The sequence below is a fragment of the Pan paniscus genome, chromosome 6 (genome assembly GCF_029289425.2).
Source record: "Pan paniscus chromosome 6, NHGRI_mPanPan1-v2.0_pri, whole genome shotgun sequence".
NCBI lineage: Eukaryota > Metazoa > Chordata > Mammalia > Primates > Hominidae > Pan > Pan paniscus.
The window spans coordinates 85,614,028-85,636,912 of record NC_073255.2 but is presented as its reverse complement, the minus strand read 5'-3'; the positions used below and the strand labels follow the sequence as shown (position 1 = coordinate 85,636,912).

General features: G+C 38.4%; 1 protein-coding gene across 13 annotated transcripts in view; it reads left to right on the top strand.

The window, feature by feature from the left end:
- The window catches only part of AUTS2 (activator of transcription and developmental regulator AUTS2), a 1,193,236-nt gene that overhangs the window by 666,365 nt on the left and 503,986 nt on the right, over positions 1–22,885 (top strand). The gene's annotated exons all lie outside the window — the stretch shown is intronic.

Below are 22,885 nucleotides of genomic sequence, written 5' to 3'. Positions count from 1 at the left end.
ATCCCTATATCAGCTTTCCTGTTCTCTTTCAGTTTAAATATCTGTATGCTGTAGCAAATTGCATTATGAAATCCTCTCACATTTATTGCTGTTTAGTGCATGGAAATGGCATTTCCTCATTACCAGTCAAAGATAAACTCTAAATGTTTCTTTTTTTTTTCCTGAAGCATCAAATTATGTATTCAAAAAACTTTTCTCTATAGCATTATTTCTCTGAGCTGTTTCTTTTTTCCCTCCTGAATGCTGACACCAGATGCAGTCTGCATGGACATTAGTCCCAGGGAAATCTTGTCTTCTACCCAGGACAAGGAGATTATAGGAAGCAATGCTGACTCTTGTTGTAGATTCACAATGTGCTGACACGATAATAGGACATGAATGGGCTTTTGGAATGCCTTTTCCTTTGAGCTGGGCTGAGAGGGGGACAGAGACAGACAGCTCCATGGCCTGAATTTCGTTAGCTGTGTGACAATGAGAGAGATAAGTAGATGTGACAGTTATGAATGATCCTCTGTCATGCACTTTCACGTTCAGATTCAGATAAACTGCCACTGCTGTCAAACACAAGCTATGGAGAGCTGAGACCTCTGATGAACCTTCTAATATGGTAAATGGGAGTCTTAATTCTTCATTAACTGGAAAAAGGAGATTTGGCCATGTAATTTTCTCCTTGCTGCCTGTTTTAAAGATTCCAATAACCCAGCATTTACAGTTGACTAGGCAGGGATTGCTTTTCCCCCCCTACACTTGCAACATGCAGACTGTGAAATCTGAGGAAACGCCGCTTAAACCCAGACTTATTGCCTTGGTTATCTTTAATGACTTTGAAATGTATTGGCCTCATTATGGAACAGTGCAGTTATCAATTCCTCTAATTAGGTGATGTGCTCCCATAAGAAATTTAACATCAAAGCACAAAAATGAACTCGTTAGAGGCATCTATTGCTGGGAACTTCAGTATCAATGGTGAATTGAAGATACTGTGTTTCGTTACCAACTCTTCTGCACCCTACATCTGACTCCTCCTTGAAGACTAGAGCATGGGCATTTTTTTCTTTTTCCTTAAGGGTTTAATCCTCATATAGCACCTCTAATACCTTTGATGACATTTTAGTGCTTCTGGATAGTAAACTGTGTGCCTTTGACTAAATCGACTAGGAGTCTAGGGAAGGGAGGAGGTGAGCAGTTTACATTTAAATGCTCCACATATCAACCCATCTTTCTTTCTTGGAATTTAACCCATGGCTATTTACTCTTTCTTATATAAGTCCAATAAACTTCCTTTCTATAAGTAGCTTAGTACAGTCTTTGTTTTTATCACGATAGGGACCATTATTTGTTTATTAAATAGTGATGCTGTTTCACTCATAAATATTTCAGCTGTGTTTCTAGAGAAGTAGGATGGGGTTTCTGGGTTTAGGCTTCAGTGAAGGGACTTTAAGTCTCTTAACCCTTCTTTACCTCAATCATCCATCTGAACAAAAAAAATCATTATAGCCTCCCCTTTGGGGAAACTGTATAGTTTAATTAGTGTTTTCTAATAACTTACAAATCCTTAGAGAAAAGTTATAGTAGAAGCATAAGAAATTATCTTTGGGGTTAGTTTATTATTATTGCTATTATTATCATTATTACTATATGGGACTAGTTGTTTTTTTAAATTGGCTACTTGAAAATGTGTTTCAGATCTCATGGAGTGAAATTTACCTTTCATTTACCTTAGGGCTCAAATAAGAGTATACTGAATATAAAAATATGGAACACTAATTTCTTTAAAATACCTGACCCTATTAATAGCCAGGAGTGTTAACTTCGTCACCTGGAAGAAGATCCTGTCCTAACTTGAAAATGTTAGAATGAAAACCTTAATCGTCTCCTCTCAAAGGGTCATTGAGGAAGCTGGGCTTGAGTCTGTGCAGCTGCTCTTCAATAATGTTATATCATTCTGAACCAATTATCATCCTTAACCCAGATTTGCTTTGAATCTCTGTGGCATCTTGACTACTGTCTATAACAACGGTGATTGCCAGACACTGCCTGATGCTCAGGTTTCTATCAATCCTCTTCTTCTCCTCACAGCAGGTAGGAGCTTCTTGGTGTTCCGCTCCTTACCCAGGCTTGAGGAATAGTCCTACTTTTTGCCATGATGCCTTGCTGCAGTTCTGGCTCTTCCCTTGTGCTGTTGTTCTCTTTGTCATGCAGGTTTCCCAGTATCTTAGTAGAAGCCTTGAACAATTCCTATTACCTTTTCAGACCTTCCTTCCAAGAACTGGGGGATGGGGGTGTTCTGGTCTTGTCACAGGTGGGTGCCACATGTAAGGACCCACTAGTTCATGGGATTCTTTGAGAGAGTCTGAAGCTCACTTGTCTGGGTTAAAAGTCTGGTGCTGTCACCTGCTTTCTGAATGACTTTAAGCAAGTTATTTGACTTCTCTTTGCCTCAGTTTCCTGCCTACAAAATGAAGATAATAGCGCCTGTCTTATCAAGGTTCTTAGAGAAGATTAGATGCATTAACACATGTAAAGCACTTAGAACGCTTTAAGTCACATAGTAAGCATTAATAAATATCAGTCGCTAACAGCTTTTGCTTCTGCTCTGTTACCATTTTACTATCTCACCTCTCTCATAGCCCATAACAGCAAACCAAACTCTTTGGCTCTTGATAGATATATTATTCTTAATGTTTGAGCCCTACTATTTGCTATTGCTTCCTTTTTTACTCCTATACAGTAATGTGTGAAATTGAAATAAAAAACAGAATTGAGGCCAGGCACAGCAGCTTGTGCCTATAATTCCAGTGCTTTGGGAGGCCAAAGTGGAAGGATCGCTTAAGCATAGGAGTTTGAGGCTGCAGTGGGCTATGATAGCACCACTGTACTCCAGCTTAGGTGACAGAGCGGGACCTTGTCTCAAAACAAACAAACAAAAACAGAATTGGTCACCATGATATTAAAGAGCCATGAAATATATTAGCATGTCTTTTTTCTGCCTATCCCCTCTATCCTAAACATTCCATGTAGTCTTGGGAAATAACTTCTTTAAGGTAGGCCAGTTATTATGAATATAACATGATTATCTATTATGTTATGTTTACTGGGTTGATGCCAAGGAAAAATGAATATGGCAGGTCCCAGCAAGTAACAACAACAACAAAAATAGTATTGTCTACTATTTCACAGAGGGTGTGGAGTTAGTATTGGGTTTTGAAGGATGAATAGGAGTTTATCAGATGAGGAGGATTGAGAAGAGCATTCAGGGCAAAGGTATGTGGAAAAATTGGTGTGGTAGTGCACGCCAATCCTGGGACCTTCAAGTTGAACATTTAGGAGTGTAGTGTTTATGTTTCAGAAGCAGAGGATGAGTGGAGAGGGCAGCAGTAGAATGGCATTAAGACCCTTGTACAGTATACTAAGGAGTTTGGACTTAATCCTGTGGGCATGCAGGACCCTTTGAAAGATTTGCAGTGGGAAAGTGATCGGATGTGATTTGCTAACTCATTGCAATGGCTCTGTGGAAGAATATCTTGGAGAGGGGTTCAAGACTTGAGCCAGGGGACATATCAAGTAGTGTTTCAAATGCTAACTACCCCCTCCTGCTTCTCACATTGCTAAATAGAGTGCAGCAGAATGAGGTGTACTTCTGAAGACAGGTTTTTGAATCAGCTTTCCAGCAGTCCCTTGAGTACATTGAGAGGGTGCATGGAGGGAAGACGTATCATCTTTACCCTGCCCTCTCCCCATGTTAATCTATTAAAAGAGATGGGAGCAAAGCTGCTATCACATTGGGCTTGACTGAAGACAGAAGTCCTTGAGCATCCTTCCCCTGAGTGCGGGCAAGCCTCGTGCTTGCAGAGGAAAGGAGATTAGAATAACATCTTCACTCTTCGGTGAGAGGGCAGGCAGACCCTCACACTAGATGGTTCCACCCCGGAGTTCAGGCTTCTCCTGACAAGTGTTGCGAGCATCTGACGTCCTTGGCCTCTCTTCTGCACTGCTTACCTTACAGCAGTTAAGCATGAGGGCATTCTGTGTCTTCCTTTCTTTCCCTTCAGTTGCTTAAAGAAGATGAGAATTTGCTTTAAAGAAAAATATTAATAAATCTTTATAAAATGGCATTAAATTAGAAAATCTCACACTCTTTTCTTCAGAATGCTTTTCTTCAATTGCCATTGTATCTTTTTGCCCCTTCCAAAGTCTTACCAATTATTATTAATATATATTATCATAATTACTTGTAGAAAATCAATAGAATTGCTTGTCTTTATCAGCAGTGCTACCTTTCTACCTCTCTCTCCCTTTTCATCCTCTCTTCGTCTCTTGCGAATTGTTGTTTCTGGGGGTATTATTATTGTAATTAAGGAAATTGATAAAAATACCATGACAATTTCATGCCTCAGAATTATTACACAGGGTTTATAAAAAAAGATTATTATACATCAATGCAGTATTTGTTATTCCTAAATGATTATTCCAGAAATACTAATCAAAAACATCTCCCTGCAGAATAGTACTGTGGCTTTAATATCAGCTGCTGTTTCTTTGAATGGGGTTGCCCAATCTTTCATCAAAGAAACACATCACCCATATCCCTGTCTTTAAAAACAGCAATTATGTGTAAATGCCTCCTGATTTATTTGAGCCAGGGCCACTGGCCAGTATGAGTCACCACAATTTATTGCTAACCGTCACTTTTACATGATAGGTCTGTAACAAATATCTGCCGCATATTGTTAAATTAATCTTCCATTTAAAATTAATGGAGTTAGACTCCCCAGGTTCAATGTAATTTCATGTTCACGGGCAGGGAGGGATGTGTGCTGCATACAAAATGAGACAAGGCCCAACGCCCTAATCTTTCATCACCTTGAACCTGGAGACTAGGACGCGTCTCAGCACCAACTAATGAGATTGAGCCTGCGTCTCTCCTGAGGATGCCGGCTCAAAGAGGCTTTTCTGCTCAGAAATAGCAGACTCCGTCTTATTTTAATAATTCCTCAGATATGACAAGTCTGATGTTATGTATGAAAGAGCCAGGCTTGAAAAAGAGATAAAATGAATTTTATATCATTACTTCAAAACCAAACCAAGGGAAGTGTGTTGTAGTTAAATTAAAAAAAAAAAAGATAGGACACATTTTAGTCATGAAATATACTGACTGTAAACCACGAGTCATCCTTTCATTTATTTTAATGCACAATCACCTTAGATTTCTCTTCTGTAATTTTTAAACCTATTCATGCATTAATCAAAATAATGTGGATGAAAGCAGGAGCTTGTTCAATAAACATTTAGATGAAAATATCAGAGGGGACATGTAATTCCTGATGGGGTATGTCATACTGAACCTCTGAAGTCCCATCGCTTCTTTTGGTGGCATCTTTTGAAAATGCATCTTTTTTCTGTGTACCACTAACCTATTACTGTTTAGTCTCTTAGACTTTAAAAATGACTAGGCCAAATTACTCAGGGGTATTGGGTTCTCTCGTTTTTTTTTTTTCTGTCTTTTTCACAAACCAGGTAACTATTTTGCATCCATGGAGAAGAAGGTTTTACAGAACAGATTTCGGCTCTCATACATCTATAGTACTTCTGGCAAATGGTTGCTGTCTTTTGTTTGTTTGTTTGTTTGTTTTAATTCTTAGGGAGGACTGAGCCCCAGAGACAATGGGACCCTTTTCCTAGGTAAAGAAAACGTCTCTAGAAAGACACTAAGTTAAGAGCCAGGCAAGGTGGTGCACACTTGTAGTCCCAGCTACTTGGAAGGCTGTGACAGAGAATTGCTTGAGCCTAGGAGTTCAAGACCAATCTAGACAAACATAGCAAGACCTCCAGATAAGGTAAACTTCCTGGTTTTTAAAAATTCTGTGAGTTGAGTTCTGCTTCCTCAGAGGGGAATTCTAAGTATCTGCACTTTGTGTCTGATTTATTTATTTTATTTTTTTGAGACAGGGTCTCACTCTGTCTCCCAGTCTGGAGTGCAGTGGCACGATCTTGGCTCACTGCAACCTCCACCTCCTAGGCTCAAGCAATCCTCCCACCTCAGGAGGGAGCTGGGACTACAGGTGCCTGCCACAACACCTGGCTGATTTTATATGTTTTTGTAGAGACCGGATTTCATCATGTTGCCCAGGCTGGTCTTGAATTCTTGGGTTCAAGCAATCTGCCGGCCTCAGCCACTGTGCCTGGCCTGTGTCTGATTTATAATACAACATATGATTGATTTTAAAGCTCTTTTTTGTGATTTGTTGTAATTTAGGACCACAATAATTTTTTTTCCAACCCCTTCTTCAGACATACATAATAAAATTTCTAAAGAAGTAGTATTGGTATTATACTACCTATAGCTTTTATTATTATTATTATTATTATTATTTTACTGGCATTCTATAACTTAGAATTCCATTTTCTTACAATCTTTGTATATTTAAATGAACATAGGGATAGAAAAAATGTAAACTCTAATACAAGAATCAAGTATAGTCACTTAATTGACACGTGCAGTTTTAAAAATTATAGTCCCCCCTTGGTATACTGAGGGAATTGGTTCCAGTACCCCCTCACCTTCACCCCCATATATATTCAAGTCCTGCAGTGGGTCCTGCAGAGCCCTGTGTATGAAAAGTCGGCCCTCTGTATGTGTGGGTTTTGCATCTTTTGAATACTGTATTTTAAATCTGCATTTGGTTGAAAAAAGTCTGCATGTAAGTGGATCAAAACCCATGTGGTTCAAGGGTCAACTGTGTATCACTTTGATAGGCTATTTATAAGAGAAGATTTTTAAAATATTGCTCCATGTCTGTACTTGAATAAGATTTAGAAAATCTTAGGGGTATTTTAGAACCAGATAAATTAGTAAAAATAATGATACTGTAAATTGGAAAATAAATGAATAATAGTAGGGCATCTTTCTCCATGAACCTGAATTGCTTTGCTTTCCTCTCTTTTGATGTCTGTAAGCTGTTGCGTTTTGTACAGTGGGCCTCAGGGTGCTTCATGAGTCCCAAATATCAGATTTCTTTTTCTCTCTTCTACTTATAGTATATTTGCCTTAAGTTCTTGATATTTTCTTCTGCCCTCTTCTCTTCTTTTAATATCTTCAGCATTTTCCTTCTTTTTTCTTTCTCTCCCTCTTTCCTTCCCTTAAAAGGGCTTCTTTATTTTATATAGAAACTCATCTTTTTTTGTTTTGAGACAGGGTCTTGCTTTGTTGCTCAGGCTAGAGTGCAGTAGTATGAATCATGACTCTACTGCAGTCTAAACCTCCCTGGCTCAAGCGATCCTCCCACCTCAGCCTCCAAAGTAGCCTGGATCTCAGGCATGCACCACCATGCCCAGCTAACTTTTGTATTTTTTTAGAGACAGGGTTTTGCCATATTGCCCAGGCTGATCTTGAACTGAGCTCAAGCAATCTGCCTGCCTCAGCCTCCCAAAGGGCTGGGGTTACAGGAATAAGCCACTGTGCCCAGCCTTCAATTTTTTTGTTATTGTTGTGAGTGAGTGAGTGAGAAAGAGAGAGAGAGCGCAGGTTGATATGCTCAAGCTTAAGGTCTGTAATGGGTTTAAAGCTCTAAGTTTTATAATCGGAATGGTAGAGACGGAAAGGATCTCTGATCTAATCCATCCTCCATTTCATAGGTAATGCCACGGAGGCCTGAAAAGGTTAAGGTTCTCAAAGATCAAAAATGTATCCTTTTGGAAAGTATTATAGTGGTTCCTCAAAAAAATTTAACAGATAATTACCATATATGATTCAGCAGTCACACTTCTGGGTATATAATCGGAATTAAAAACAGGGACTTGGACAGATACTTGTATTCCAATGTTCATAGAAGCATTATTCATAATAGCTAAAAAGTGGAAACAGCCCACATGTATATCAGTTTGTAAATGGATAAATAAAATGTGGTATATCCATAAAACAGAATATTGTTATTACTTTTGTTTTTGAGTTGCATTTTATTCGGTCACTGGGGCCGAAGTACAGTGGCACAATCACACCTCACTGCAGCCTCAAACTATGGGGCTCAAGAAGTCCTCCTGCCTGGTACTAAAGACATGAGCTACCATGCTCAGCCTGGAACATTATTACCTAGCCTTAAAAAGGATGATAATTCTGACAGTCACTTCAATACGAATGAATCAATGTAATTTGAAAACATTATGCTGATTGAAATAAACTACACACAAAAGGATAAATATTGTGGGATTTCACTGCTATGAGGTACCTAGAGTAGTCAAACTCACAGAGACAAAAAGTCACCAGGAACTGGGAAGAACAGTGGGATAGGGAGTTACCCATTCATGGGCACAAGGTTTCATTTTGGGATGATGAAAAAGTTCTGCAAATGAATGTTGGTGATGATTAATAATGTGAATACTCTTAATGCCACTGACCATATACTTAAAAATGGTTAGAATGGTAAAAAAAAAATTTGTATATTTGCCACAATAAAATACACAGACACTGGTATGATTTGGCTCTGTCCCCACCCAAGTCTTATCTCAAATTTTAGTTCCCATAATCCCCATGTGTTCTGGGAGGGATCTGGTGGAGAGAATTGAATCATGGGGGCAGTTTCCCCCATTCTGTTCTTGTGATAGTGAGTACTCACAAGGTCTAATCATTTTATAAGGGGCTTTTTTCTTCTCTGGGCACTCATTCTTCTCTCTCCTGCCACCTTGTAAAAAAGGATGTGTTTGCTTCCCCTTCTGCCATGATCGTAAGTTTCCTGAGGCCTCCCCAGCCATGCAGAACTGTGAGTCACTTAAGCCTCTTTCCTTTATAAATTACCCAGTCTTGGGCAGTTCTTTATAGCAGCATGAGAACGTATTAATACAGACACGCACACATTCTTTTATTACCTGAGAAAATTTCTGGCAATTAGTATGTCTGTCCTCCTCTGCCTCCATCTCTGTAGCTAACATTTGGACATTCCTCTGTTTCAGTTTCAGATTTGCTCTCATAATGTTTTTGAATGTTACATCTTTCCCTTTCTTATTTCAGTTTTCTTTTCTTCTGACATTGAGTACGTGCTTTGTGATAGTCACTAGAGATACAAATAGCTCAGAATCAAAGAAAGAGTGTACATGAAGTATTTTCAAGAATATGCCTATAAAATATTCAACGATTTCTCAGAAAATATCAATTGTAAAATAAATAAAATACAACAAAACTTTTCTTATTTGCACAAAATGCGTAAAGTACATGTAGTCTAATTTAAGTAGTTTTTATTTTTTTTCTCTAAAGTAAATTTTGTGACTTTTTTTTTTTTTTTTTTTTTGAGATGGAGTCTTGCTCTGTCACCCAGGCTGGAGTGCGGTGGTGTGTGTGATTTCGGCTCACTGCAACCTCTGCCTCCCGGGTTCAAGTGATTCTCCCACCTCAGCCTCCCGAGTAGCTAGGATTAGAGGTCCCAGCTACCACACCCAACTAATTTTTGTATTTTTAGTAGAGATAGGGTTTTGCCATGTTGGCCAGGCTGGTCCCTAACTCCTGAATTCAGGTGATCTGCCTGCCTCAGCCTGCCAAGGTGCTGGGATTACAGGTGTGAGCCACTGTGCCTGGCCCAATTTTGTGACCATTTCATATAATATTATAAGTATTCCTTTACTAAGGCAACCTGTTAATATAGGTCTCTCAGTTGCAGGCTTTTCTTATTCTATGGATTGACTAAGAAGCCCCCAAAAATCCTTATGAGGAAAGATAGAGTCATGTGTCATAAGAGAAGGCTAGTAATAGGCTTGAGTTTCAAAGAAAAGAGTTTATCAGACTGAGGAGTAAAGAACGTTGGTAATTGGCCTTCAAAAGATAGTTAAGATTGCATCCGGAAAGATGTGGGGAAGGGGTTGTAAAATGGATAGCAAGGCAGGATAGCAACAGGGCATTCTTGGAATAGACAGCCATCCATTTGTTCTCAGTGTGAAATATACATGGTTTTGTAATGGGAATTAAGGCCGAAATGGCATGTCAAGGCCAGTAGTTGAGAGCTTTGTAGGCCACATCGAAGAGTTTGTATTTGGAGTTTGATGGACTCCTAGGATGGATCTGTCCAGTGGACAACTGGATTTCAGACCTAGGAGAGCCTCTATAGAGGCATTAATTGAAGCCTTTGGATGATCGAGATTGTGAAGATAGAATATAAGACAGAGCCTCTTGAGCATTTCTCCCTTAGTGAGAAGAAGGTGGTGATACACAGAAGGAACCTTCAGCAAGGTGAGAATGATAGATAAAGGATGGACTTTCCCCAAGAAACCTGGCAAGGGAGTGATCAGGAGTGTTAATACTGTCACAGAGACTTTAAAGAGGATCACAAATGAGGGGAAACCTTGGATTTTAATCTTGACTCTTAGTACTCAAGGAAACTGCATTTTAAGATGTGGTAATTAAAGTATTAAAATATTCTAAGGGTCCCTTGCACTCTCCCTTTCTGTGCCCATTGTGACAGCATGGTCACATCATTGCTTGAGGCATGCAAGAGTGCTTTATTGAAGATAGTATTACGGGGGGAGATTTTATTTTAATAGAGAGTAACAAATAGACTAATAATCTATCTTAAAGTAAGTATCTTAAAGTCAGTAGGCAAAGGAGAAAAAAAGATATTGATAAGGAAAGCATCTGCAGGACAGATTCTAGATTTCTGTTTTTTGTTGTTGTGTATGTCAGGGCCCAGACTATGTAAATGATAGGGCAAAATGTGAGTAGCAACATAGTCTTATTAGAAACCTAAATATCTACAAAGAGAGCAAAAAACTATCAAGTCAAGAATATGTTACCCATTTTAGTAAAAAGGTTAGATTTCATTTGCCTTGTGTATTTGTGTGTGTGTGTGTGTGTGTGTGTGTGTGTCTGTGTGTGTGTATGACAGTACTGTATTAGGAATGCTTAGTAGGCATTTGGAGAAGTTTTGGGTGATTGGTAACATGAACCATTCTTCCCTTTAATCTGGTGCATCTGAACATATTCCTGGGCAGAAGGTATACCTGTGCACATTACAGACGTTTGTGGGTACTTTTATTTCATTATCCTCAAGCAAGAATACGAGATTGCTCTATTCTACATTAGACCAACTTGTTCTTAGCAAGCCCAGAATAATAACCTTTCAGTGTGAATGTTTGTACGTAATAGTAGTAGGATGTATTTTGTGGTAAGTATTTTTTAAATGAGGATTCATTTTAGGCTTGGCACAGTGGCTCACGCCTATAATCCCAGCACTTTGGGAGGCTGAGGCAGGAGGATCACTTGATTTGAGCCCAGGAGTTTGAAGCCAGCCTGGACAACATAGTAAAACTTCATCTCTACGAAAAGTACAAAAATTAGCTGGGTGTAGTGGCACATACCTGTGGTCCCAGCTACTTCGGAGGCTGAGGTGGGAGGCTTGAGCCTGGGTGGTGGAGGCTGAGTGAGTGAGAGTGTGTCACTGCACTCCAGCCTGGGTGACAGAGTAAGACAGTCTCTCAAAAACATACACACATACATACATACATACATATGTACATGCATACATACATGCATACAAATGAGGATTCACTTTAAAAAGCATTGAAATGTAAATATCAGCTATACCTGAATGTTTATAATTTAAAGGTAAGATTGTCATTAAAGGAAACCTTAGGAATTTCTCAGACATACTGAAAATCAGCCCGAAAGTGTTTTCTGTTGTTTGGTTGTTGTCGTTCTTTTAGGATTTTATGGAGTACTCTCATTACTTATCACTTAGACCAAAAGAGAATGTCAAACTGCCAACAAAGTTGTTTTTTCTACGTTTCTACTAAATAATGTTAAGTAGTCAGGTTCATCTTTGGAAGGAAGATTCTTAAGTGCTTTGGCCTCCAGTAGTTTACATGAGACTTCTTAAAACTCAAAATCATTTTATTGGAAAATGCTTTATTTTCTGTCTTTGTGAATTATATTTATAATAATGCATTTAATTTAGGCCTTGGGATTTTGTATACCTTTGGGTGGGCCTCTTCCTCTTCTCCCCCTGCATCTCTAATAAGCACTGAATATCAAATTGAAACCATGATATTCTGAAATCGGAAAGTTTCTGCCTTTTGCAGCTTATCTGATGGGAATAAAAATGACTGATGGCACTCTCTCTTGGACCCTTTTGTTCAACTCACCTATGATTATGGAGCCTATTAGCTGGAGTTACAACCTATTTAAGAGCAGTGCTTACCAGTAATGGGGGCCAAATGATTTTGGAAAGTTCAGATGTACTGGACTCCCTGCAGAAATGAATTCAGCACTGAACATATTGATGCAGAACCCGAACGAGGCTACTCCAGTGGGACAAAGAGAATTGTGAGCTCTGCAAGAAATGAGTGGGTAGTAGAATTAAAGATCAGATAGATGTTCGGCTCAAGGGCAGTCTCAGCTCTTAAGTTCATCACAGCAATTTAATCAGGCCCAAATGAGCGTTGCCCAGAAAGGAATCAGCCTTCGGTGTGACAGGAAATGGAGTTTATTTAAAAGATTCTTTGTTTGTAGTAATTGTGTGTTAAGGTTTCCCAAGTCTACACTAAAATTACGGAACGACTACATTTGATAGGTGATAGCACTTTGGTTTACCTTGGTTCAGAAGATGTACTGTTGAGAAGATTTATACAAGTCATGATCTTGTCCAGAAGGAGCCTGCCACCTCAAAAGTTCCAGCTCTATCATCTTTTGTATTAAGTAGGCCAGAGTGCATCTTTGGCTATAGCTATCTGATGCCCCCTTCCATTGTAAAATTATTTTCACAAAAACATATTTGTCTACAGTAAGAGTTATATAATATAGCAGTAAAGACCACAAACTTTAGAATGAGGCACACCTGGGTTGGAATCCCACCTCCTCCACTTGTTAGCTATATGACCTTGAGCAAATTACAACTGTAGTTGAACGCATAGTTCTTTACTTACGAAATGAGAATAATAATTCCTGCCTCACAAGATTATGGGGAGAGGTCAATTAAATGATGTAGTATGTATCAGTTTCTTCACAGTGTCTGCACATAATAAGGGCTCAATAAATAGTAGTTACAGCTCTAGAGCTCTCTCATCTTGTCCCTCACCTCATTTGCCCACTCCTCTACTCTCTTCATGAGCCAGAGTGTTCACTGCTTTAGGAATAAGTGAGGGAAACTTTTTTTTTCTTTTTTCTTTCTTTCTTTTTTTTTTTTTTTTTTGAGACAGAGTCTCGCTCTGTCCCCAGGCTGGAGTGCAGTGGCACGATGTCAGCTCACTACAACTTCTGCCTCCCGGGTTCAAGCGATTCTCATGCCTCAGCCTCCTGAGTAGCTGGGATTATAGGTGCCCGCCACCATGCCCGGCTGATTTTTTTTTGTGTGTGTGTATTTTTAGCAGAGACAGGGTTTCACCATGTTGGTCAGGCTAGTCTCGATCTTTTGACCTTGTGATCCACCTGCCTCGGCCTCGTAAAGTGCTGGGATTACAGGCGTGAGCCACTGTGCCCGGCCAAATAAGGGAAACTTTTTAGAGGATCTTTGGCTTCAGTCATGGAGAAAAAGAACAAACTATAAACACTTGGAGGTTTGAACAGTTCATTGATTGTTAAGAACCCAAACAAAAACACTCCGTCCCCAACCCCGACACAACAACACAGTGGGGTATTTTGGATTGACACATTATTAGCCTGGAAACCTATATTGACAGCCAGGTTATGATTTTACACATGTAATAAGAAGAGTCTGTTGGTTTTTCTTCTTTGTTGCTCACTAGTTCTTAAGTTTGCTCAATAATGTATAGGTATTTTTGTCTAACACTGACAAAATTTGAAGAGAAGTATAATAAATTTATTAGAATTTTACTTCTCTCCTTCATGGACCTGGCAAATAGTGTATCTGTGTCTCCATACCCATATCCACGTTCTTATTTTTTTTATCTGTATCTATTATCTGTCTCTGTGTGTGTGGAAAGTGATAATGAATGAATGAATGAATGATAAAAGATCCAAACTATGAACTTTATGGATATCGGGGTAAACATCCAACAATCCCTTAAATTTGGTGCACTCAAGTAAAAGCTGAATTGGAGAGAGTTGACCAGATCCTCTTAAAGTTAAGCTTTTTATCCCTCTGCCCATAATTTGTACCTTGAGATCCTATAGGGATGTGCCTAGGCCTGTGTGAATGGCAGCCTCATCTATGCTGTACCTGCAGTACAGACCAGCCTCATCTGTGCTTTACTGTAATACAGAGTGAAACATATCTAGAGAAAGAGATTAGTTTGCAATTAGGGGGAACCCACCCATTCCACAGCTTGGCCCAGTGGAGGTTCCCTGCTTTGATCGTCTCTTGGTGAAGAGAAAAAGAGACAGCAAGTGCTGTAGAAAGTTTTCTTCTCTGTAGTTAAAGTGATAGGGTGGAAACAGGAGCATAGAAAAGACATTCAGAGAATAGAAAGTGACCAACCATTTGAAAACCTAAAGGAAGACCTGGGTTCAAACATTTGTTAACATACAGAGAAGAAAAATATGATCTGTTTGGGGTATTACAATCCAGTGTGTATTTTCTATCATACTTACCAAATGTACTTACTTGTTGTAAACATTTAATATTTGTTTAGTGCTTTGAAGATTCGGAGTAATGTTTCAGATCTACATATTGTATCAATAAGCAAATAACTTATGCTAAGCACTTAAAGGCTATTGTCATTCTCCAGCTAGTACAGAGCAAATGTGAAAGGGTAAAGACTATGTAATTTCAGGTGCAGTTTCAGTGAGGAAGCCAGAACAGCAGTCTACTCTTATCTGCTGCTTTCTTCCACCCCAACCCCCTGACCCATAACAACAAAAATCAAACCCAGAACAAACTGCATAGATTGATCAAAGAGCATAACATGCATTGTTAGGATTTCAGATATGTAGATAGAAAGTCAGATTAAGCTTTAATGATAATTTTGAGTTCTTGGAGCAATGCTCATTGATTACAATGTGTGTGTGCTGGGGAGCAATATTTGGGGTGCCCATACCTTCCCTGGGCATGTTAACCTTGTGGGGCTTGCCTTGTTTCAGAACATGTTTCCTATTAAAAAAAGATGACTGTAAAATCGTAGGCCTTTTCTAGCATGCACCTCAAAACTCTTCCAGCCTCTACCCATCATCACCCAGTTCCAAAGCCACTTCTGCTTCCACATTTTAGTTATTTGTTACAGCAGTACCCTCCCTTCTTGGTACCAGTTTTTGTCTTAGTCCACTCAGGCTGCTATAACAAAATACCAAAAACTAGGTAGCTTATAAACAACAGAAATTTATTTCTGACAGTTGTGGAGGCTGGGAATTACAAGATCAAGATGCTGGCAGGTTCACTGTCTTGTGAGGCCTAGTTTCTGGTTGTAGATGGCACCTTCTAGCTGTGTCCTTTACATGGTAGAAGGGGTACACGAGCTCCTAGGGCCTTTTTTCTAAAGGCACTAATTCACTCATGAAGGCTTCACCCTCATGACCTAACCACCTCCACTAAGGGCCCACCTCCTAATACCATCACCTTGGTAGTTAGGATTTCAACATGTAGATTTTGAGTGGACATAAACATTCAGACCACAGCCCCTGTGAAGAAGGTATTTGTTATTCTGGCAGTGCAGGAGCAAGCTAGCACACTTGCCATATTTAGCTGATAGAAGTAATGTGAAATGAACTGTTAGGAGGAGGGATTTTGTGGAAGAAGGAATGGCGGACTGAGCAAGATAAAATATGGAGAATTGCTCCCTCTTCAAGAAACGCCTCCATCCTGATGTATATCAGCTTTCATATCCCCATAGATATTTTACAGGCATTGCTACCTCTTTAAACATTTATGCTATTAAAAAAATCAGACCAATTGTTGACATAAAGCTAACATAGCAGCTTCTATATAGACAGAATATGAATTTTTTATGCTGTCGATGAGAAGTTTATGTCATTTATATACTATAGTAGGGTAGAAGATGGATTTGGAATCCTGAAAAAGCTACTGTTTATACCATTCAGAATATTAGCTTGTGCTTTGAATCGAAATATTAAGATAGCTGTATTGTCAATGTGAGTGTTTCTGTGCAAAGTGGCTTACATATGGGTGGAATGGGAGAAATTGCTCTACCTGGAGAAAATAGTAATAGTTTTCTTTTGTTTATGTTTTGTTTTGTGAAAGGAAGGGTTAATAGCATTTAATACCTGATTTATCTGTGCTTCTCTGCACCATTAAAAGAATGAACTGTTGTGGTAATAAAACCATATTTCATTGAATTAAAAGTGCCATCACTTGCAAGATGCAACATTATTTTATGTACCTCTAAAAAACTACACTAACAAACTGACATGTCAAACTGACATGCCATTGATGTTAAGATGCATTCCAATTCCAGAGATGTAAATATACTTTAAAATGTATATCTTGGAATCAATGAAATACTGCATATAGTTCTTTTGTGGTGTGTGTACATATGTATGTATACACACACATATATACATATGCCACAAGAGAATAAAGTATACTTCTATTTGGTTATAGTCTATAATATTTTGAATCATTTTACTGAGTTAGGTTTTACTTATTTTTTAAAGTTGCTGTTGACATCTGTTTGATACCATTCATTTAACATGGCATGAATTTAGAATCTCTACTTAGAATAGTCCTTTGGAAGCCCTAGTTTGTTGAGTTTTCAAAAGAAAAAAGAGTCTGGTGCAAGGAGGCAGACTGACATTAAAGTTAGATCATTTTTTAAAAAAGGAAAGAAGGGAAGGAGGGAGGAAGGAAGAAAGGAAGGAAGAGGTTCATCCTGTCAGTTAGGAACCAGCTATCTTACTTTTCAAAGGCAAAATCAGATCATACTAGTATATCACAATCCCGTAGTTTATCTAATTGCATATTTATAATTCTTCTTGGATGGTGTCTCTCATCTTGGATTACCTCTCTCACCCAAAATCATATTTTATTTTGTTTTGTCATTATAAAATTTACTATATGATCATTGCAAAACAAAAACAAAAAATTACCAGTACATATAACAATACTGGATGTCATATATTAAGTTCACAATAAATTATGGCGATTTTTCCACATCAATACCTTATCTTCATGTTTCACATCAATACATAATCTTAATTTTTAGTGACTGCATATTATATCATTGTATAATAAAACATAATTTTTAACCATTTCCCTATTGATGGACATTTAGATTGGTTGCAGTTTATCACTTTAATGGCATGGCTGCCATGTACTTTCTTTTTGTCACACTTACCCAGTGATCATTTTAGGATCAATTCCTAGCAATTTCTGGATTGCGGGATCAAAGGCTCTGTCTTCGTGTTATTATGTGTTGGGAAGGGACCATTTCCTCATCTGTTCACCAATACAGGATATCAGCCATCTCCCACCCCACCCCATCTTTACCTACTTGATTGGTTAAAAAAAAAATCTATTTTTGTTTTTATTAGCATTTTTAAAATTGTAGTTGAGGTTGAACACCTTTTCATATGTTTTGGCCTTTTCAGAGTGGTTCTTGATAATAGAAAGCACAGCAGGTCAGAGAGCAAAAGGTCTTAATGAACTTCCATTCTGCTTCACAGAAGCCTATGAGGTTTTGAGGTAACTTTCTCAAGTTCGTTATAAAGAAGATGAAACTGATAGAAAATAACTGTGATGTAGAGATGGGGTCTGGCCCACTTTCAGCTGGTCTACTCTCCAGCACTGGAAAGGAAGACTGAGCATCAGAAAGCCAGGGAAGATCCCTCCAGAGGTCCAGGATTGTTCTGAGGAATACTGAAATCAAAAACTCTAGACTCCTTCCTGCTTTCTGAGATGCAGGGATTTGAAAGAGAGGTCAAAAAAGGGCCCCTTTCCTCTGCATGTGCAGCTTTTATTTACTGTTGTTTCCTTTTTGTTGTATTGAAATGTCTTCATTGCTTGCCTTTATGGATACAAATAACCAGATACTGTAATTTGAAAGTAGTTAACAATAAAACTGCATAGTATGAGCCATGCTGATTTTTTTTTTTAGTGGGCAAATGGGGTGATTTCTCTATGAGCCTCTCTGCTGTCAGAAGCTCTTAACATTTGAGTCAACATGGGAATTATATTTGGAATAAATTAGTAAATTCCCATTCAGCATGCCTATACCATGTAATCTTCAGGAACCGTAATGACTGTGTAGTAGAGTATATTTCCAAGTTGGTATTTATAAAACACATTTGCTCTGAGAAACCCTTCAGTATTTGTTCCTCAAGGCCCAGCCCTCATGCTGCCTCCTTTGTTAGGCAGTGTTTATTTTGTAATAGTTGGGACAGTGTTGTACAGTGGAAACCCATTTGTCTTTGGAGTTAGCCCAGACATAAATGGACTCTTAGGCCTGCTATTTACTAGCAGTATTCTCATGTTTGGAAATCAGGAGCAATGTAATTGTTGAGACAATTTATTTTAATGAGAGTAAGTCATGCAGTAAGCATCAATCTTAGCACATATACATGTTGTCTTTTTTGTCTCCCTGAAATCTTCTTCAGCTGCTTCCATGTACTGATATCTTCTTCCAAATTCCTTAAGAGCCTTCATCTGGGTCATACATTGACATTTATTTGATACTTAATATTGATAGTTATCTCTTGATGTTTGTGTATGTCTTTGTATCCATAGGATCCTCCATTAGCACATGTATTCATTCATCAAATATTTATTGAGCCACTTCTGTATATTAGGCATAGAGTAAGATGCTGGAATATGTTAATGAACAGGAGATGTGGTCACTGTGCCCTCCTAATGCTTACATCCCAGCAGGCAAGACCTATATGAAACAAAGTTTGAATTACTAAATGAAAGACATGGCAGTTGCTATTAGCAATGTTGTAAGGGGCTGTGAATGTAGACTAGCTTGTACATGACATTTGAGCTGATATCTATTGGCTGAGTAAGAGTTAGCCAGGTAAAGGTGGGAGTGATAAGTCTTTAGGCAGAGAAAGCAGCACGTTCAAAGACTCTGAAACAGGAAAGGACTTGTTTCAGTGGTGCAATAGAGGATGAGCAAAATGTTCTCAGAGAATGGAGTGCAGAAAGCAGGCCTTCAGAGAGGTCATTGGCAGCGTAAAAATGGGGTAAGAACAGCAACCTTGTGCAGGGTCTTGAAGGCCAGGTGTAGGTTCCAGTCTGTCACCTGAGAGCAACAGGAAGATACTGAAGGGTTAAAGGTTTACCTGTGGAAGAGTATCAGTAAAACATAAATGGATAGATTCTAAGTGAGTCTACTTTAAGCTGGAGTTTGGAGTCACAGGGTCCTGCGTGTGTACCACCATACTCTCTACACTTTTAAAACTAAAACAGAAAGTATTCTAAAACATAAAACAAAACTGGATTGTATTTTCAACTGTTCCTTCAACTCTGAAATACTATGATTATGCTAGAGTATGAGAAATTTTATTTTCCAAACAAATATAAAGATGTATTTCTGATGAAAAACATTTTCAACCTAAGCTAAAAGGAAATCTAATGAAAACTTTAAGGATCCTTTAAAATACTAATATTGTGTTTAAAGAGGAAATGATACTTGTCTTTAAAATGTTTTAAAACATTTAAAATATGCTACTGAATATAAGTGAAGAGTGGTAGATCCTAAAGTAGTATTTCTTAGAAGAGTAGAATAGGTTATTTCCAAAATCTTTTTCATGGAATTTTAGTGAAAGCTACCATAGGGATCATGTTGTCCAGCCTCTTTGTCCTTATAAAAACATCAATATCTTCATAAATCAAGAAAATGAGTCCCAAAATTGGACACATGAGCTACCCATTTTCTAAGATTTTGCTGAACGGAACTTTGATCATAGGGGTCTCTTTCTAAGGCAACGTATTAGAAACTCCCAGCATCACTGTATTCCTTATAAGAATCATATTTTTTACATTAATCTCCAGAATCAAACTACAAGACAATTAAGTTGTTGCTTTTACCAGGTTGAAACTTGCCTTGATTTACTATGAATGTTGGTTGCCTTGATTTCTTCTCCTTTTTGTCTCAGTTCTACATGTTGCTGTTCTTCTGGTTTTGCTCCTTATGAGATTCGCTGGATCTCTGTATCTCTTCAACTGTGGTGAGTTTCATGGACAGGGTCAGAACTTAGGGAAATGTTGAGAATAGGGTGTGGTCCTATGATGGGTCCTCCTCTTCTTACACCTTCGACTGTTGTACCACTCTTTGATGTTACAAAGATGAATGACTTGTGGTCCTTGGCCCAGAGTTTCATATTCTGGATAAATTATTATTTATTTGTAGTGTACTTCTATATTTTTACATGCTGTCAGAATATTAGAAATACAGTGTTTCCTGTCAGAAATGCCAGCTGAGCAAAAGCCAGTAAGTCAGATACTAATGAATGGATTAGCAAATTATAGGGACTAATAAAATTAAATAAAGATTATTCAACTAAACTAGTGGCTCCTCCCAGTAGTTTAGAGCGTTGCTGACCACCTTCTTTTTGTCCACTGACATATTAGAATTAAAAATGTCAAAGTAAAATTAAAATAACATTCTCACCTACAAGAGGTAGGGAGAAGGAAAGTAATATTTATCTTTAATGTTATTTTCAGTTGTGCATTTATTATGTATATTTTTGCATAAAATAACTTGTAGTTTTTGTTTGGACAAGCCAATCAAATGAGTCTTTAAGATGAAGAAGGAGAGCGAACCCACAAGAGATGAGTTTCGTATGTCTCCTCAAAAAAAAAAAAAAAATTTTTTTTTAGCTCACCAAAAAATGTTATGAAATGAGAATTTTGAAACCTTACCTGTGGAAATCACAGTGGTAATACTTATATTTCAGCCCTTAGATATTCCCAGTGGTGTTTTGATCTTAGATATTCCCCCAAAGGTGTTGATTAGATTCTGGCTACAGCTGAAGGAAGAGAATTTTTGCTTTTTAGCTGAATAGTAAAACAAGCCTCTAAAGATATGAGGCATGGGGGAAAAAAACTAAAGGCTTCTTCAAGGTGGTATAAGGGCACAATTTTTGTCATCTTTATTTTAAGAGCTTTACCAGGCTGGACGCGGTGACTCACGCCTGTAATCCCAGCACTTCGGGAGGCTGAGGCGAGTGGATCACGAGGTCAGGATATTGAGACCACGGTGAAACCCCATCTCTACTAAAAATACAAAAAAAATTAGCCAGGCATGGTGGCGGGTGCCTGTAGTCCCAGCTACTCAGGAGGCTGAGGCAGGAAAATGGCGTGAACCCGGGAGGCGGAGGTTGCAGTGAGCCCAGATCGTGCCACTGCACTCCAGCCTGGGCGACAGAGCAAGACTCCGTCTCAAAAAACAAAAAAAAGCTTTGCCAAAGGTTTCCCCTTAGTAAAGAATTTAATACTTGAAGTCATCAGATTAGATTTCAGACTTCATTTACCCGCTCTATGCATTTTTTTCGTCTTCCTGGGTTTGGTCTGCCTGTGCTTCTTAGTCTACAGGTGTCTTTTCTCTGTACTGCCAACCTCTAATTGGAGATTTATTAGGTGCTCTTAAGTAAGAGAGGAGGAAGGCCAAAGGAGACAGAAAATGGAGAAGCAAGAAGAAACTGATCAAGGCAGGAGAGGGAGGAACTGGAGAGGATGGAGATAAAAGATGTATAAATGAAGACAAATGGAAGAACGATGAGATAGAGAGGCCTGAACGGTAGAAAAATTCTAAAACTGAGCTAGTGAGAAGGCATATAAAATAGGGGTCTGGTAGAAGAACTTCAGCAAAAGTGGTGTAAATCAATGATGAGTAAATTAATAGGGCAATTGTGCAAATGGGACTCACTCATTTATACTAAGCGTAATACATCATGAATGATTTAGAGATAATGCAACCCATAGGGCATACCTTTTAATCTACCCAGGACCTGGTAGAGAATGCTGTCACTTCAAGAGTAAAAAGGCAGAGGATCAGAATATTGGGTGTGTCTCTTCATTCTAACAGTGTTAATGAGATAGATTCTGAGCAACATGAAAATTAACCAGACTCACAAGCTTAGTTTGTGATTTATAGATTGAAAAGAAGCTTAATGTATTCCAAACATCTTCCTACAAACCCAAAATATTTAAGTGTTTTGAAAGTATTCATTTGAATAGGTTAACATGTGTGATTGCCATGGATGGAAATGAAAGTAAAATGAGTCACTGCACATATGATCCAAGGAACATCTGAGTGTTAAGTGGTATTGGAAGATGCATCAGAGTATTCTGAGACCAGGGAATAAAATTCTCATCCATGTGCTCCCTTCTCTTTCATTCGTGTGCCTATTCACTCACCATTCAATAGGTGTCTATCGACAGCCTTCTGTGTGGAAGGTACTGAGGAATGTCCTACGGGCTGCTGCTTCTACCTGAAACAGAAACATAAGATTTACATCCCTCAGGCCCTCTTACCCGTATTTTTATGGGAGGATATTGAGGAAGGGAAGGGAGAAAGTGAATATAAGAAGTGGAGAGAAGTCTTGGTTTATAGAGCTGTTAGGGTTCCAAGTCTGCTGTTCTTTCTTGATTCAGAAATGGAAGCTCACAAAGGTTGTGTCTGGACCAAAGACCCAAGATAGTTGGAGTGTTGAGGATTAGGTGATTTTGGGCTTCCCTTCTAGTTCATTCTTAGAATTTATTCCCAGTTTTTGTGTTTATGAAAGTTAGAGATACAGTCTTCAACCATTAGGAGTTAGAGGTGAAAATAATAGTAATTGGATGTTACCAAGTATGTAAACACTTGTAGGGAAGGGAAATACATAAATAACTAAATTCTCTATTAAATTCTGATTCTGAAAACTTCAAAACAGACCTAATTTAGTAAGAGGGGCTGCATTTTTATATGTGATCCCACAGAATGCTTCTAGACTTCTGTCACTGATGAGGAAAAATCAAATTATTCAAAGTCTTGCACCATATAACAAAAAAGCTAAACTAAG